The 18,944-nt window shown below is 35.9% G+C and overlaps 1 long non-coding RNA gene across 9 annotated transcripts in view; it reads right to left on the bottom strand.

Annotated features, from left to right (window-relative positions):
- The window catches only part of LOC108447962, a 37,578-nt gene extending 19,085 nt beyond the window's left edge, over positions 1-18,493 (bottom strand). For 2 of the 9 annotated variants that reach the window (XR_001863697.1, XR_001863703.1), the window contains exons 1-4: positions 17,324-18,477; positions 12,763-12,900; positions 7,273-7,352; positions 6,215-6,452 (exon numbers count right to left, since the gene is read on the bottom strand). This is a non-coding gene — a long non-coding RNA (uncharacterized LOC108447962). Of the gene's footprint in view, positions 1-6,214; positions 6,453-7,272; positions 7,353-7,434; positions 7,847-12,762; positions 12,901-17,323 lie in introns of those variants that run through there. The other 7 variants (XR_001863701.1, XR_001863698.1, XR_001863695.1 and 4 more) reach the window with 7 other exon arrangements.
- Positions 18,494-18,944: the final 451 nt, after the last annotated feature.

The following is an 18,944-nucleotide window of genomic DNA, read 5'->3' as shown; positions in this document are numbered from 1 at the left end:
GTCATCGTCCTTTGTATGGAACTAGTCCACAGCATCTAAATACTTGATTTGCATAGATACAGGTTTAGAGATGGAAAAAAGTGCACTCTGTATCTATATCTGTAAAATTGCTCTGTATCAATGGAAGTTAGAGTCAGACAAAGAAAGTGGCTGTAGGAAAGAGAATTGAAGCATATGCTCCAAGTGCATTAAGAAAGACAGACATAAACTTGCTAAAGGAAAAGAACCTGGATAAAAATGACAAAGGCACCCAACAACTGAGGGGAAAGAAAAAATAAAGGGTTTTAATAAGTTAGACAAATGAGATTGAAAACGGTGTTAATTTTGCCTAGCATCATAAATGGCAACTTAAAAAAGCAGAAACACTAGATACAATATAGCTGGTTTAAGTTGTTAGCGTAGCAGAAACTGCAGCGCATCCCATCATCTGGGAACAATTACCAGCTGCTGCCATCAGGAATATCATCCTTTCTTCACTATGCTACTGTACAAAACCTGTGTCCAAAACAAACAGCTGTGATTCCAAGGGTGGCTGGAACTCAGAATACATAAGTTCCATGTTATTGTTCTTTCTCAGTGTTCTACAGTCAGAATCCTACCCTGTCTTTTCTTTTCCTTAATACCTTTTCCACACATTTCTTCCCTAAACTCATGGTTCATCTCATCTGCCTTACTGCTAGCATTACATTTTATTTTGTGTGTAACGTTTTCGACTGATTTCTAAGAATTACACATAGGGGAAATTAAACAAAACAGACATATTTTGGAAATTATTCTGGGTTTTTTGCTTTTTGTTTTTTGGTTTTCTTGTCAGGAAAACTATCTAGTGACTGGAAAGACAGTAAATGGAGAGGGCAGACTATGGCAGAGGATAATCCACTTTCTGGAGCTGGCATAAGAATAAAAACTGCATTTTCTCTTAGTTTTAATAAACAAAAATCCTTTTGAAGACTATACTCTATGATGGTATTTTAACCATTACTCAGCAAGATACAGAAGAGTATAACAACATAGGGCAGGATGTCACTGATATAATCAGCAACATTAATACCATGATGATTTGACACTAAATACAACAAGGAGGGGAGGTTTTCATGAGGCTGCTTTTTTCATTGCTATTGTTCACTTAATAATCTCATCTTTGATAGGAACGTTTACTCCTACAGACTTTGTGTCTCTGTGCAGCTGAATGGGAATCTGACTTTCAGACACAGATCCAGCTGCTTCCATTTTGATCTAATGCAGACAAACCTAATACAGTTAAAGATCAGGCTGCCAGCAGCCCTTTCAGATCAATTTATGATCTCATATGGCATGATCTGAATGAAGATAAATTTGTTTTCTTTCATTAAATCTACTTTCTAAGACTAGAGGTTTATTTTTTATGTATCTCTCTATATATTAACATATACTTAATAGGTTAGCAGAGAATGGCTGCCAAAGAGTTTTCTACATTGGGGGGGTTGCATTTGAAGATTTATTCAAATTGTGAGATACTGTATGAGGTAGGCATAGATACAAAAGGAACAATCAATAAAGAATTTCCTGGAAAATAGTCACTCAAAAGAATAAGCTTGAGAAGAATACTGTTTAACATAGACCTGCATAATTTTATTTTTTTATGAATATAGTTAAACTTTGGTCAGGAATTATACCTGCTGCTAGTTTACATTTCATTAGTACAAAAGGTTAAGGATGTTTATGCATAGCAATGCATATAACAAGTAACAGCCACAACACACAGATGAAAATAAAAGAAAAAATACTATAAATAAATGCAAAGAGTCAAAAAAGTGAAACACATAGGAAATTAAGAAAAGTTCTTAGAAATAAAGAAATCAGTGAAAGAGAAGAAATAGGCTGACTATTCAGGGACCTTTAAGTACAATGAAACTCACCAAGATATTAAATTCTGAATCTCAGACTAGCAAGAGTTGGTCTGCTCCTAAAAAGCAATTTAGAGTATTCTGATTGCTTTGAAAGAATTTAGAGAATTTAGTCAGACAGCCAGGGATTTTCAGAGCATAGCTATGGGCTTGGGCAGTGATGTAAAGCTGGCTATATTGCATCTGCAGACCCTTCACAGTCCCTTCTGCTAAAGAATTTCTCAACCAGTTACAAACTATTCACCTGAAAAACCTACAACCCACTTCCATTTCTATCAGAGATTTCCTTTATGACTGTGGAATGCTTGGTCTACAGGGTGTAAGCTAATGGCAGAAAATGGGAGCATTTCACAGCTGCCAGGTTCAGGAGCTTCCTGGGAGGTAGGTGCGATAGTATAGACTTGTTGACCCTTCATCCTTATCATTCAGCCTGACTCTCAGAAGGAAGCCAAGTAGGCAAGCTTGGAGGCCAAGGGTCACTATGAGGTGAAGAGGCGAGGAAACCTGAGTGTGCTGGCTCTGCAGCCTTTCCTCACAACCTCAAGGTCATATTTCCGTGCATACTTTATGGAGCAGTTCCCAGTGCATCATATCTTCATTGCACTTACAGAGGGACAATGTAAATGGGATATGCTGACTGAAAAAAAAAAAAAAAAATCAGTTTGATGGAAAAATACCCCAGAAATATAGAAATGTTTTCTCCAATTTGTTTTAAACTTAGAGCATGTCCATGTTCAACCACACAACCTGGGTGCCAGCTCACCCAGGGTTAGAATGAGCTGTTTACAGGGCAGGGGTGAAAAAAGAGCAAACCTAAGAGACCTTAAGCTATCCAAAGACCCACTGTCACAAAATAGCCTGAGTGCCTCTCCAGTGCCTCTTTTTCTCATATTGTCTCAGTTTACCCTCTGGAAAAAATGTCACATGAATAGGTAGGTAATAATGCAGAGAAACAAAATGGGGTTCTTTGACAGGTTGGAACTTCCTTATTATCACCAGACATCAAATAGAGTAGAATAGAATAGAATAGAATAGAATAGAATAGAATGGAATAGAATAGAATATTTCAGTTGGAAGGAACTTGCAAGGATGACCTGACCAATTCAGGACTGTCCAAAAGTTAAAGCATGTCATTAAAGGCATTGTCCAAACACTGTATTGGTTATTTTCACTCTTCCAAAAACAGGACTCCACAAATATTTGATATGCAAGTATGAAACAAAGAATGGCTGAACCCCTAAATTTTCCAGAACAATTAAGAGGATTACAAACTCCTCAGATGCACTGAAATGGCATTAACATCCACGCTGACAGGCTTGCAAACATAATGCTGGATCTGTGGAATTGTACTCACCTGTTCTGTTGGTGTCTAAAAGGGACTTCTGTATCACATGAACTGAACATAAGTACCTACCCTGTGGCATCCACACTGCTTTAATAAAATCCTAAACCCAGCTTGCAGTATGGTGCTCAGTTAGGCTAGAAAGATATAATTTCTTATGTCTAAACCACTCCAGATGATATGATATTTTTAAAGGGTAATTTTTGTTCTATCCTTTAATTACCATTACATTTTCTCTTTCAGCTACTCCAAGACCAGTTATACCGGATAAGAAACAACAAGCAAAAGGTTACTCTTTATGGTGCAGATTTTCTAAAGAAACTTTATGAATTGCAATAGAATAAAACTAACATTTTAATGTAAACATACCAAATTGAAAAGATTTTTTTAAAAAAGCTGTTTTCTGGGTTGGCTAACTATACATTTTACATGTTCCTGAAGAAAATCAGAGCTAGACTTTCAATCTTCTTATGACTGAAATCCATAAAGAGCTGAGGTTTTTCAAAGGAAACATCTGTGTAATGCAAGAAGTCTCTCATCCTTGTTTCAGCTAGTCTTTCTGATTTTTTTGCAAGACAACACAATGATTTTGCCTTTTTTTTCCTTCTATCTCCATCCTTTTTCAGAGGCACTTCAGGTAATCAAGTTTTACAGGAGGGGAAGAACATTTTAGGACGTAATCATACAATTATATTCACACAGACAAAGTCCCTTTGTAGATACTTGTTTGTCTACATAGAGGTGGAGCTTTCCAATGAGCCCTGAGTGGCAGGATCTGTATATCTATGGCAAGGTATGCAATCTCACATCATGACAGATCCATGGGCTAGCAGACATCAGAAACTGAACATATATGCCAAATATTCTCCAGGAGACGGGAAATAACTGCTTGCTTTCAAAGCACATCTGTTTGTCCTGTACTGTAATCAGAAGAAAGTGATTTCTATAGGTTTTTATTTTGAATTAATATTGGCTTTATTCCAAAGTACTGAATGTTTAAGTTTTATTGCATTTACTGTAAGGAAAACTTTGGAGTTCAAAAGGTTATTAATGGATTTCACTAGAAGCATTTTGAACTGTAAATTTTTCCAAAAACCATAAAAGCCAAGAAGAGGGAATAATAATCATAGTAGAAGTATGACCAAAGCTGTATTTTAATGGCTAGTTCTCTGTAAATTGAAACGTTCAGTTTATAAATATAGGGATACTCAACTATGTGTAGAATCATTAACTTCAATGAAACTTTCCCCATTGAAAATGTAATTGGGAGATCAAGGACTGCTTTGAGTAGGGTGGGACTAGTTGGGAATTTTTTATCCTAGAGGCCTAAAATGAGGCCTAATAATCCTAATGCTTGAATAGTAAACAGTTATTTAGAATTTCTACTTGCTTTTCTCCAATCCACCATCCAGTTTTAAGCGATTAATTACCCATTATCTTGATTAGACTAATTAAAGTGAGGATGAAATTATGTTTTCACTAGAGTGGGTCATTTGAAAGGAATTTGCCAGATCCCCATTTTACTCACTTTTTTAAAAGGCAGCTGTTATTTTCACTCTTTCTTATCACACAATTTTGATTATGCTGCTATTCATTAGGGTCTTTTTGAAAAAGCTGACATTTTTCACATGGTAAATATTTCTGAGAGTTTAAGCTTCAAATTCGTAACTAGACATGGGATTGCATTTCCTTGCAAACCCAGTAATTTTTCCACTAGAAAAAAATCAACTGGGTAATGAGAAAATTTTCTGTTAACTTGAAATATCTCACATTTGCCACCATATAAGAGCACCCCACTACTTGTTGCTGTGAAATGTTGGTTGATTCTTGTTGACTTAATGCTTTTGACAGCTGAGTATTTCCTGGGAAAAGGTGAAAAAAAAAGTGGAGAGCTTTCAGATGCTGGGCACCTGGACTCATATTGAAAAGACTGTTTCTCCTCTTTCAGAGCAGCAGCTCAGATTTTCCACTGTCTTTAATAAGACCCAGAATCAGGTGTCCTATAGTCCAGAATGTCTTATTTCAAAAGGAAATAGCTATCTACTATTGAATGATAAAATTGAAAGAGTTTTGTTTCATCTCTGGCACAGATTAGCAATAGTTTTAAAGTAGAGAAAAATTAGTGTGACAGGCAAATAATTTTGTTCACAGCTCTACTGATCATTACTTCTTTTTACTATGTTTAGTAATAACTGAAGAGTACAGATTACAAGGTACGAGTTCACAAGTTGTCCGTGCTAGCATAACTCAGATCCTCACAAAATTACACAAAGACTTAAGAAAGACACAAATGTTTACTTAATAAAAGTAATTTTCTATTGCTCTCTCCATAATTTCCTCACTGGTATCTTCTGTATTGTTTTTGGTCGTAATTTTACAGAGTTATGATACATATCACACATGACTTTTACCATCTTCTGTGTTTAGAAAAGTTTACTCATTTAAAAGTAAGATCTCAAAGAATTTTCAAAATATAAATGGTGTTCTCATGCTTACCTCAGCAATTACATTAATTTAACTATTTGTCTCAGTGAATTTAAGTTATATTTCACATTTCCACAAATATTTTGTGTCTGATTGCTTTTAATGGTTGCCTTAGGCAGTCGCAAATTATTTTCAATCTTCTTTCTTTCTTCTGATTTTGAAGTCTCACTAGTTCTCTCTTTTTTTTTTTTCCTATGTTTTTCTTTTGGATTTATAATTTTAAACACTGGCCATGGAGGGAAATTTATTTTTCTTTGCTTTCTGTGAAGTGCTTTGATGGGTTCCCCGTGCTATCTCTGGTTGGCATATTATGTTAAATTGGCTTTCTGCTTTCAAATTAAGAAATTATAATGTATTTCTTAATTTGGTATGATACAGACTCTACACTCTGAAGCTTGTAGGACACAGAATTAATCACCCCAATTTATCTTCTTCCACAGGGGTACAATCCTGTTGAGGACAGACAGCAGCAAAATATCTTCATTGATGTTTTTCCACTTACCTCAAAGCTTCCTTCCAAAACCAGAAACTTGCAAGGAAAGAGTTTATGGTACTCACACAGTACTTTACTGGCCATGAGGGGAAGCAAATGCAGGACGATCCTGTGAGTGCTGACACTCCAATTCCCACTGGATCCTCTTCCACTCAGACTGGCAACCACCTCATGTTTGCAGCCCTCCCCTGAAGTACAGAGCTGAAGTGACAGTTCAGCTGGGTTGGTGACTGCTTCTGAAATTTATCTGGTAATAAGGAAGTGACAAACAAAGGCATTTACACCTTTTTTTATCCTCCTCAGCCCCCCTGCATGTTGAGGCATGAAAACACCTGGTACCATCTTTCACCAATGTTTAACACAGTCTCTTCTGTCTAGGGTTGCCTTCCCTTCTTCTAGCTCAAGAAATGCTCTCAAAACAGCACCCAGTTTCTCTCTCCAACTTCTATTATTTACTGATATTGTCTCTTCTTTACGGAGGAGTACAATTTCTTGGAGAAGAACAGAGAGTTCCACCTAATCAAATATCACAACAGAAACCTAATACCCTTCTCAGTCACATCTACTTTTTTACAAACTCCCACTAAGAACAGCTACATGAATTTTAGTGCATTTCATACATTCTAGAGCAAGTAGATAGCTTTAATTGATGCCAAGGGACCTTATGGTTGGTACTTCTAACTTCAAAAACATTTCTGTAGAAAATACAATCATTTAAGAAGTAGAATAACGTATATGACATAGAAATAGTCAACTTTCATTCAGATATAAACGGAGAAAAAAACATTTCAACTTTTTTTGTCTTTGTAAGTTGGAAACTTTTCAGATCTTTTAATTTGAGATAATTCCACAACACAGCCTGGAACCTTCTGGATAATTCAGAAGAATTTAAGTGATACTATAAAATATCCATATTTACAAATGTATTATTAAAAACTGCTAAGTGAACTAATTTTTCCTGCAATATTATAATTTTTAATGAGTAATAGCCATTATGATACTTATCAAATGCCAGAATTTAACAGGGAATCAGTGTTTTACAGCCATATATTAAACAAGGACCTTACCTACTGCTTTCTTTTTGATCCTTCTCTCAGTACAATAATATAAAAAGGCTGCCCACTTTTTCAGCTCATGAAAAAAACCCCTGAAACATAAAAAAGCAAGGCATCAACTCTTACTTGGTGATAAAATAAATGAAAATAAAATAATTAAAACATCCTTCTTACCATGTCAAGCTTGTGAACACACAGACATTTCTCTCACTAAGTGGTTCTGGAGGAAAAAAAGGAATTGCTGCTCATAATACAAGTTAGCCAGTTTAAGAAATTATGTTTATATATTATTCATACCAGTTCCAACTAAGTATTTACATGGACAGGTTATTGTATTGTTCTAGTATTAGGTAGACAGTGCTTGCCAAACTTCTGAACTTTCCTCTTGGGGGCAGGAAAGAGAGCTTGTTCTGACTCAGTGTGCCATGAATTCAGCTAACCAGATCTATTGAAGGAAGCAGCATACAGCTGACTTCTCCAGCTCACTGCAAGACTCAAACTGATGGATGCCTCAAGCACGTTCTCCAGTCAAGCATGGTCTTATCCCAGTATGGCTTAGATCCCCTTTTTTTCCTCTTGAGGTTTTAATTTCATACTATAAAATATTTTTTCAATGTTAAAAGAATCAACTTATTATTATGTTCTAAATTCCATTGGCAAAATTATTTTCAAAAATCCAGTGAGAAGTACATTTATTTTCCAGTCTGCTGAAGCATTTTCTCTAAGAAATTCTCTACTTCAAGACTTTTGGTAACTTACATAATAACTGATAACATATTTGTCTCTATCTTCCTGCCACCAAGGTGTGATTACTGGTAAAAAAATCCTATAGGTACAATGGAGATTTATAACTATTTCTTTTTCCTGAAAATGATGCAACCATAAGTATTTGAAAATGTAATTTCTAGATGAGAGTATGTATTTGGATGAGGACCCCTAGTGAAAAACCCCAGAGAGATAAATTCTATCCATATATCAGCACCTGCAAGGAATTTTCTGGCATCTGTATGAATATCTTTCTATTACTCTGTTAAAATCTTTGAAGACAAAACAATGCTGTGAACATTGTTCACCATGTTCATCTGAACACCTTCAGATGTGGGAACAGAAAGGAAGAAAGGTGTAGAGAAGACTTTATTAGTAAAGTTGACTTTTATATAGTTCCAAACTAACTCCTTACCATGCAGTTTTATATTTGAGAACACACTGAGGGCAAAGGGGCTTTCAGAGACTTCTTAGAAGATGGGTCTAGTTTAAAGATTGCTCAGTCCCTGCCACAGTTTCGTAACATCTGGCCCGAAACACTTCAGGATTCAAACCCACTCCCACAGTCACTTGAATCTCCCTTACAGGTCCTCCAGTTACTGTCATATTTGTGGGACAAAGTTGATGAAAGTTGTTGAAGAAAAAGGTTTTCACAAATTCAATGCTGTTGTGTAGTTTGTGTAATCTCACAAATTATCTAAATTTATAAAAAGCCAAATTTTAAAAAATCTTCACACTTTTTGCACATCTTCAAGAACTATTGTGTAAAAAACAACAACAACAAAAAAATCATATTTTCTCTTCTATGACTGTTGATAGCCCTCTTTAACTCCTGTGGGAAGTGTATCAGACATCTTTTAGATACTGCATATGATGGCACCATTATTGATAACAACAATATCTTGCTGACTGATCTACATTACATTAGGCAGCATAACTTTATAATGCCCTCAAGAAATGATATTTAGAAAATTTACCCAAGCCTACAGTTGAATCTTCCAGGTATTTACCACCATTTTCCTTTCTAACAAAGGAAAGGGCTGAAGAATAGTTCTAGACAGAAGGTCAATTAGCTTTAACCCCCAGATTTTGCAGAAGAGCTTTACTGTAGCTAAAATAAAAATGTCATGCTTGGAGTGCTATTAAATTTATTAACAAAGTAAAATGCTTAGGTGACACAGACATAGAAACCCTAAGACATTTTTAAGACTCCAAGATTGTAGCTAATGCTAATAAAACAGGAGCGCAGTCTCTGATGAAATATTATTATGTCAAACATTAAATTGACAGATTGTTTGAGAAGCAATATCCTTGATTAGTTCTCTCTGATTCACTTTTGTTTGTATAGAGCAGAGAAAGTAGAAAATTTGGGTATTTTTTGCAAGTTTTGGGGTTTTTTGTGGCGAATTTTCACGTAGAGCAGTATTTAGTAAAATAGCTAATTCCTCTGTGGCTTGTCTCAATTTTCTGTGTAACACAATAGTAAGAAAGGCAATTGTCCCTTTAAAAACAATTACAGGGTTATTAGAATATAATATAATGAGGTTGTAATACATCTGTTCAATACTCTCACTTAAAATACAGATATGCCATCACCTCCATTCACCATAAACAGAGCTGCAGGTAAAATGGTGTAAAAGATAACTCCATTTCCTTACATTCCTTCACTGCATTGTGGCAGCCACTGGGGTGCCCATGACATTTAAATACACTTTCTTTCCATTTGGCTCTTGAGAATACCCAAATCCCATCAAGGAAGCAAGCTCTAAACAAATTCAGAGAACAATGAACTAGCTTAGCTATATAGAAGGTGAAAATATTAAGAGCATTAATGCTTTGTAATGACACAAAATCCATATGATGGAGAGTAAAATGATCATAAGCCAAACTTGAACCATGGTCTAGTGGTAGCACAATGTAGTGCCTAATGGGGAGCCACAAACAGAGAGCAGCAAGTGCCAAGGAGGTCATAGATCCCTAAGGAGGGAAATAGAGCACTAATGGGAATCCAAAATCTTGCTGACTAAAGCAGTGTCATTGACAGGCTCAGGGAGAAATCAATCTATTTTTAAAACTACTAGTAAGTGTAAGGACTATAATGTAGGGCCTTTGAGGTACAAGTGGTAAAAACAAGTTTTAAAAAATGGGATGTCTGTTACTTTCCGAAGTAAATGTGTACTTTACTGTAGTGGGAATATTTTTATTTAGAAAATTTGCATATTAATAGTGGTGATTAGAATTGAAATGGTCTTCATTTGGATAACATGGTTTACAATTTGTCCCACAGAGCTTGCAACGGGGACATAACTTCATAAGGACCGATAGCTGTCATTTTACTTTGTTCTGCATTTTCTAATTTCACCCACCAGTGGAATAAGCAGTGTTTTATTCATAAAGCAAGGTCACAGAAAGGATTTTCACAGCTTAATCTTCCATAACATTTTAACAAGCAAGACTAGCCTCTATCCCTGTTTTGTTTTTGTAATATTTTATCTCACAGAAATATCTGTAGCTTCAGAATATCTGGAGAGGCATTTAACATGAGCAGCTTTTAATAATTTCATAGAGTCCAGCAAACCTATGTGCAAAACAACTCTGTGCTGGCACAAAACCATAAAATCTATTAATCTATTGCTTGTTTTCACTAATGTGTAGGATTTTGTTGCAGAACTAAATATAGCAGCATTCACTAGATGTCATATTTAATATACAGGCACACTGAGGATTGCATTGCATTCAATACTCTAAAATCACACCTTTGTTCTGTTGTGAAGTTGCTTACAAGCCTTTACAGGAACATTCTTCAGATTAGACAGTGAAGTCCATGGACCTGTCCATCATTCAGTAACAGAACTGCTGTGTTTCCCCAGAAGTTCCCAGTATTTCACAACTTCACTCCCAGAAGTACTCCTTGGTCATTATCCATGGGAATGGCAGCTCTGTGGGCAAGGCTCCGTAAAAACATGTGAACGAATCTTAAGAAACATGACCCTTCTGGGGAAAAACTTCACTTCTGTGGCAAGGGAGGCAGCAAGTTCCATTCCCCAAAGGAATTCATTTTCCAGGAGTCTGAGATCAAAGTAATCTACAGGGGCTTCTGTTCCAGCATTATCAGTTCAAAGTAGTGACAGGTTTTTCAGACCTGTGCCATCAATAGCCCACTCAGAGGGCCTGTACCTGAGCACAGGTGGTACAGCTCTGTAGAAAAATCTACCATCCTTGTCACCCAAAGTCTGGTTTTGAAGGACAATGATGATTTCTCCTCTGAGACCAGCCCTATTATTCTTTCTCTTTGTGTTTTTCTTTTATCTGGGGATCTGCAGAGCCTGGAAAACAGGTAAATGGAGCTAACAGAACACAGCTTTGATTCTGGAGGGTGGTTATCTGGGTTAATTGCTACAGTGGTAATTACTGTTAGGAAGACACACAAATAAATTGCTGGTGATATGATCTGAGATAGAGTATCTGGACTGTTTGTGATTCACCTTTAAAAAGAGGCTTTCACTAAATACATTAAAAGCACAGTTTGTGCTCCTCCTAAGACTGCTTGAATTATGGGTGAGAAGAACAGGCATCTCAAAACCCCAGCACTATTATCTGTTAGGTCACTAAAGTGGTCACAAGAACCACTTTAGCAGAACTTTCAGGGAACAACATCAAACCAGTTGCTTAAGGATAAGACAAACTCCCTTAAGCATAGCCGAAGAGTAATTTAGAAAAACAATAAAATCTTTTCAGATCTTTTATTGGTCCCTTTCCTGCAAACTGTCTTGCAAGACTCATGAGTAAAAGGGGAAATAAAATCAGATAACCATGATTTATATATTAGATTCTTATAGAGCTGTCTTTGCAGTGAGATTTCCTATTGAAACCACACAGTTAAAAGAACCTGTCTTTAGATAATGCATAACTTATGCATTATCTAAACGCTCTGCATATTTGGTAGACGTAATTTGCTGTTTTTCTAACATCTGAAGTCAGAATGTCACATCAGAGTGACAGTTTCTTTGTACTTACAGCTAAATTAATACAGAAAGGAAACAACAAACTGTTAGGCTGAAAGCTAACAGAAGATGTTTGCTGTCCTCTCATAAAGCTCCAAATCAGTATTTTTAAATGCCGACAAATAAGGCACACATGTAATGCAGTTAAGGATCAATCAAGACTAACTCTTTTTATGTTCCACAGAATTTTGTTGAGCTTTGTCTTCCAACGTTGCGTGAGGTTTTATATAGTGACTTTTTTTTAATAATAATTTTCTATAATTGTTATTCATGTGTCTTAAACCAGAATGATATGATACAATAAACATACTAATTGTTGTGACCGTGGTACTTAGAACAACACTGCCAAGCCTTTCAAAAGTGCTGATGTTTTGATTAGATTGACAGGGAGAAAAATATTATAATACATGGGTATTATCTTACCGAATATTCTTCTTTATCATGATATGGAACTGTATGCGTAAGGTGCTCAGCTATCATCTTCAATAAACTGATCACAGATTTAGACAAAAGATTATATCCATTTAACCCTTCCAAAGATCTGACACAGTTGCACTTTTGACATTTCTAAGACACAAATAATTCCTACTAAAAATCATGCTAGAGCTCCAACAATACTCTTTGGACTGCCAATATCGAGTTTCAATTGTACAGGTTGTTTTTCTTAGTTCTAAATGTTAAAATTAGAAACTAAAAATGCAAAGATGTTTTTTGCTGTTTTTTTTTCCCCCACCTGTGCATACACTGATGTGGCCACAAGAGTTACCTCCCAGCTAATCTTCATCCAAAGGGAATCCAACTCAGGACATTCTGTGTGCAGCAGGGTCTAATAAATCCAGTCCTGCTGGCTTCTGAAAATAGGGCCCTGGAACTGAATATATAATTTCTGATAAAACTGGTAACACCTTGAAATATCAAATATCCTAAAATATTAAATATCCTTTAATATCCTTAAAATATTAAGGCAAGCCTTTTAGATCATTGGTATGTATCTTCTCTGCTTACACAAATATAATCATCTGCGGGGTTATAAGTCATTTTGCAACTTGTCCTCTGTAGAACTAGTTAGAAACTGATGAATATGAATAGCTTGTCTCTGGACAAATTCACCAAATCAAATGGCAACTTCTTGCCGTTTGACACTGTGCTCAAGCAGTTTCTATTTCAGTTTTGAATAAATGGCAAATTTATAGTGATATGAAATTTATAATGAAGTAAACACACAAAACACTTAAAGTTATTGACTAATGTATTTATTTTCTTGAGTGACAATGTTCAATACATGCAAAAATGTGAAAGAAATGACTGCTTATTATTTTCAATAAATAGTCTAAAGCTCATCTTAACTTTCTAGCATTTTACCTGTTTTCTTCTCCAGCAAGAAAACTATTTCAAGATTTAACAACAAAAGGAAACTTTCAGCAATTTCTAAAGATGTTAATTATTTCCAGATTTGATTATCAATTTGTAACTATTAAAACATTTGCAATTTTATATACAATACAGTTTTTGGGATCTACATACAAAATAAAAATCTCATTGATTTTTCTTATTAATCAGAGAGGTCCAAAACTATTTATAAAGCAATTCCTCTTAAAGGCAGCAAAGTGATTGGATAAGTTACCTATATGCATTACCTCAGCAGAAACTCACTGACTGCCACTTTAAGGGCAGAACAGGGTACCAAGATTAAAAAATTTACTTTTTGAAAAGTAGAACTGAGAATTCTTCGGAAGTCAATCAAATAATAAACAATCTGTATAGAACCAGGGTACTGTTTTAAAAATTGCAACTTTAAATATTTCATTCTTCTTTAAATACAATCAAACAATTAAGATAAAAGGTGCTGAAAAAATACGCTCAGTATATTGCAAATATTCAAAATTTAGATGCTGTATCTTTCATGTCACTTCTGCACTTGTCTTAGAGTCTATTGAGATAAATTACATCTATTTCAAGACTAATTTGTAAAAAGCTGAGCTGAACAATAAATAAATTGAGGAAATTATTGAAAATTAAAATTAGGTCCACCAAGCCTTCAAATGAAAATCATGTTCTTCTTTGAAAGTCTGGTTGATCCATAACTTACTGTGTGTCTGTGAACGCAGTGTAGGGGAAACAACAAATACATTCAGCAGCTCCAAGCTAGCATAGAGGTCTTTCAAAACATGCACAGAGGAAAATGATATTACTGTGTGTAGATTGCTTTTTGTTGTATTAGTAAATCCTCTTCCTAGAATTCAGACACATTTATCAAGACAATTATAATGCTACTTAGTTACAAATTAGCTATATATCAGAGTCCATATAAAACAGACTGTCTTCAAGCTAGTACTGCATGATCGTGATTATGGGAGTCCTTGAAATCATACTCAAACTCATGCCTTCATCAATTGATGGAGGCAGATGGAAACAGGATGCAAAATCCTGAAGGCAAAAACTCAATTGCAAAATTCAAAATACCCTCAGTTTTGTCTTAGAATCTCAAATACACTCTGAGAAGAAGCCTTAAGCCTTATGCAATTCCCACATATCATTGTCATTCTGGGAGCATAGAAATGACAATGCAATTCTGAAAATTGCATACATTGAGCCCCTCTGGTTTAGTAGTCTGCAGGAGTTGTTAGCAGTCAGTCTGCACTCAGGACAGGTGAGTACTAATTCCCACAATAGAAAATTGACTAAATTTCCATGGATTTTTTCCAAGGATATCTCAACCACTCTCGTCCCCATGGTCCAAAGGACACCTCTTGTCAGCTCTCACTTGTTACAGAATGATTACGTCCACAAGAAGACTTATGACACCAAACTGTGTGTGTGCATACTAATTTGGATATGTCTCCAGACCAATGACAGGTTTTCACTTGTAAATGTGTATTGCAAGTAAATATGGGATTTAGTAAATGAAATATTTGTAAGAATTGCTAGCGTTATGGAGCTCACATCTGCTTTCAACTATCACAAATCATTTGTAGTGTCAGTTGTTTGGTTTGTTCCTAAGTTTTAATTCAGAGCCTTTCTCTGGCTCAGCTTAGTACATGAAGCAGGCTTGCATGCCAAAGCTGTGATTAACTTTATAGATGTAGTGGAATTATGGAAATGCATCATGCAAAAGTGCGTACTTGCCAAAATTATTCCATGACCTTGTGCTTTGCTGAGTTTTAAATAATTCAGTGATGTATTGAATGAATAAATTTGTGCTGCTTGTTACTCTAAACAGTCATGCTTTCACTTTCCTTGCCATTCTTAATAAACCCTCACTTTCTAATATTCATGAAATATTGCATTTCAATTAAATTACATACATATTGAGGAAATAGTTTTCCCCAAGCTGTTTAGTGTTGACACCAACTGTCATTTGCCTTTTCTTTTTGTATAATAACCATGGAGGTTTTATGTACAGGCAATATAAAGCACTGTCACACTTTAATGAGAAACTTTTTTGATTAAATATAGCAGAAAAGAGAGGAAACCTAAGCTATTAATAAACCTAAGCTATTTAAGTAACTTAAATAGCATATACTCAGTCCAAGCTTAAGTTTTCCTTTCCAGTATTTCAGGTGCTCAGTAAAAACTGCAGAACTCAGGTCTTTGAGCTGGTTCAATTTGAGCAGAATCGGGTTTTAAAGTGCAAAGGTAACAGAAGAGCGACAGTTAAAAGGTAGGTATTTTAAACAACATAGAAAGTAAAGGAGTATCTGAATATAAAGTTAAAACCGCATTGAAGCAGCAAAATACTGTTCTCCAATATGTCATTATTTCATTGTGGGTAAATTGATTAAAATTATTTTGGTTAAGGGTATTTCCCTTTTAAAATGGGACTTCTATAATTTTCTTATTTATAAGAAATAATTAAACATTTTCAAATTAAAAATAAAGTTGTGAAGTGATAGAATGAGAGGAAACAGCCTCAAATTGCACCATATAGGTTTAGATTAGATATTAGGAAAAAATTAATCATTGAAAGGGTTGTCAAGGATTGGAAGAGGCTGCCTAGGGATGTGGTGGAGTCACCATCCACGATGATATTTAAAATACATAGATATGTGGCACTTAGGGACGTGGCTTAGTGGTGGGCTTGGCAGTGCTGGGTTAATGGTTGGGTTCAATGATCTTAGAGGGGTTTTTTTAACCTCAAAAATTCCAATTCTATGACATGGTCCTTTCCAGACTACCTGATTTAATTCCCCACCTTTTGGCAAAAAATCAACAATTTTTTAACAAGACCAAAAAGACCCCCATTGCACATCACCCTCTATGACTGATGTAGAGAGAAAAAATTTGTCAGTGCTCAATCAGAGCCTTTTTCCCAAGTGAAAGCTGCAAAGGCCTCTCTGATTTCAAGATACAAACCTTTGTTACAGTGCAGCTGTTGCAGATAGCAGGTACCATGCAGATACCATAGAAGTTTATTCCTAGAGTGCAAATAAATATATTTTGGGGAAAAAAGGGCACATATGAAATAAATGTTCCATTAGCACATATTCAAAAGGCCAGCAAACTCCTCCCAACTCTTATCAGTCATTTCTTGCTGTTTTCAAACAGCAGGGGAAAATGTGTTTGCGAGTTTCACCTGATAGATAAAGATTTCTCATTAATGTCTGTAACCAAATGCAGATCGTTAATATAGGAGATCTCCAACTGTCTTAACTTTAAATTGGCCCCAAAATACTGATAATCTCGACCTGATAGTGAAGCTATCACCAGCCCCATTTGTCATAATGTTTGCAGCAAATTATCTCAAACTCTTCTGGTTGCCTCAATGTAACTAAGAGGCCACAAATGTTTGCCCTGAAGCACTGACCATCAGTTTTAGAAAGACAGTAGCAGAATTACTGTAAAGAGCTAGACAAAATGAAGTACATTAAAGAATCAAAAGCTTTTGACTCTGCAATTGAAGCTATTTTGCAATATATAGTAGAAAGTTTTAAACAAACATCCCAAATACTCATTTCTTATAATCTTAGGAAAAGAGGTTGTCTGCAGCAGAAATACTCCAATTACCAGTTCAGAAGTTTAAAGTGTGACAGATCTGTTACGATCCGGTTTAAAACCAGAAAAACAAAGAAAGCTAAGTCTCTGCATAAACCAGAAAGAACTTAGAAGCTTCAAAATATTCCCAGAAACGAGATTAAAACCTAACGAGATTAAATGTTGATGCCAAAAAATTGATGTATTTTATTTAATAGTGAAAGAGGAAAAGAGAAGGAAAGAGAAAAGTAGAGAAAAGTTAGAAAAAGCCGAGGTTACTTAAAAAGAAAAGCATAGGATAGGTCACCAGCACACTGTGCTACCTTTAGTGCCGCCGAGATGGGGTGGGGGGAGCGAAGCCGTTTGAAGCGTCTGATCTGCCTCCTCCGATCTCGGGAGCACTTTGGCTGGAATGCGGCTGCCCGTCCTCCGAGTGTCAGGCGCGGTGCCCGCTCGCTGCAGCCGAGCCTTGGCCCACTCACGGTGCTCTCAGCACGGGTAGGGGATCTACAACTCACCCGTGACTCCGGTCCGGGGTGCAGGACCAGGGGGGTTCTCCTCAGGCGGGCAGTATCAGCTCCCGGAGGCCTCAGAGTGTCTCGCAGCAGGGCGATGGTGGTGGTGGAGGGGGGGAAGGCAAAGGTCAGGGACTCTGCCCCTCGCTTTTCTCTCCGACTTGCACCCGTTTCGCCTTCCTTTATATGGGCCTCTAGGCGGGCTACCCACGGTCCAAATTGCCTGTATAATGATAAGCAGACAAAATGACGAGGCATTTTTGGAGTTTTTCAGGTTTCGAGCAGTCATAATGAAAAAGCACTTTTGAAGCCTTTCTCTTATTATTAGGCTCTTACAAGATCATGAGCCTTCTCACACAAATTTCTTCTGTTTCATGCTTTTGAGAAAATGTGGGTGTTTACTGGGCATGTAGTTTCCTGTTTAGGTGTCACTGACACAATCACTTACGTGACAGATGAAAGAAAGGCTGCACAAAAACATTCCGTGTTTTTCCAGCCTTAACTCCACTTTAGCTTCCTGCAAGTAAAGAGGAACATTTTTGTTGACTTTAGCAGGTAGAAGGAGTGCTCAAGACTGAAAGAAAGAATTGGAATTTGTGTTGCTTCCTTCCACTTTTTCTAAATCAATATGTAGCTTTATAAAGAATGCAATGTTAATATCAGCAACACTATCTGGACTAAGACAAAGCTATGGGTTTTTTTAAGCAGCAGTATTTAATTCCAAATCACTAGGATATCTATCAATATTTAAAACCAAAACAACGCAAGGAAGATTATACCTAAGGGTATAAGCAGATTAAAAATAAAGGTAGAATAGGTTCTTAATTTGTTTTCTTTCTTTGAGATCACAAATTTGAAGGATTTTAGAATCTGCCTCAGTCAAAATAGTAATTTGAGCTTAGGCATTGTTTCCTATCTTCTATAATTCTACATTAGATCATTAATTTTACTTTCAATTTTTGTTAACCCTTAAATAATTCCTTATTATCCAAATACAAGAACTCATAGTGTATGCCATCCCTAGTTACACAAGAGATTAAAACCTTACAAGAATCACTGTGGTCTCTAAAATGAATAGTCATTCAGGTTATTTTTTAAGTATTCTTAAAGATTTCTGGTTTTCACTCTATGGTAGGGGTTTCAAAGCCAGTATAGGTCCTTAAATCACTGATGGAAAAAAATTGTGAAAAAAAATTAAGAGACACAGACCAAGAAAACATGTACTTAAGTACCTAACCTTAAAGACCAGATACTGGTAAATCACAGTATTAATGTTTATGACTCAAACACCGAGTCTAAGCTCATCCTTTTCTCTCAGTCTTCTCTTCTTTCAATCTTTGTATACATCACTGAGACTGCAAAATTAAATCTTGCCTTGACATAAATGTCTTGGTGTATACGATCACTTTTGTGTGCTGTAAATTCTTTT

The sequence above is a fragment of the Corvus brachyrhynchos genome, unplaced genomic scaffold, assembly GCF_000691975.1.
Source record: "Corvus brachyrhynchos isolate BGI_N302 unplaced genomic scaffold, ASM69197v1 scaffold147, whole genome shotgun sequence".
Taxonomy (NCBI): domain Eukaryota; kingdom Metazoa; phylum Chordata; class Aves; order Passeriformes; family Corvidae; genus Corvus; species Corvus brachyrhynchos.
This window is presented reverse-complemented; position numbering and strand designations above follow the sequence as displayed.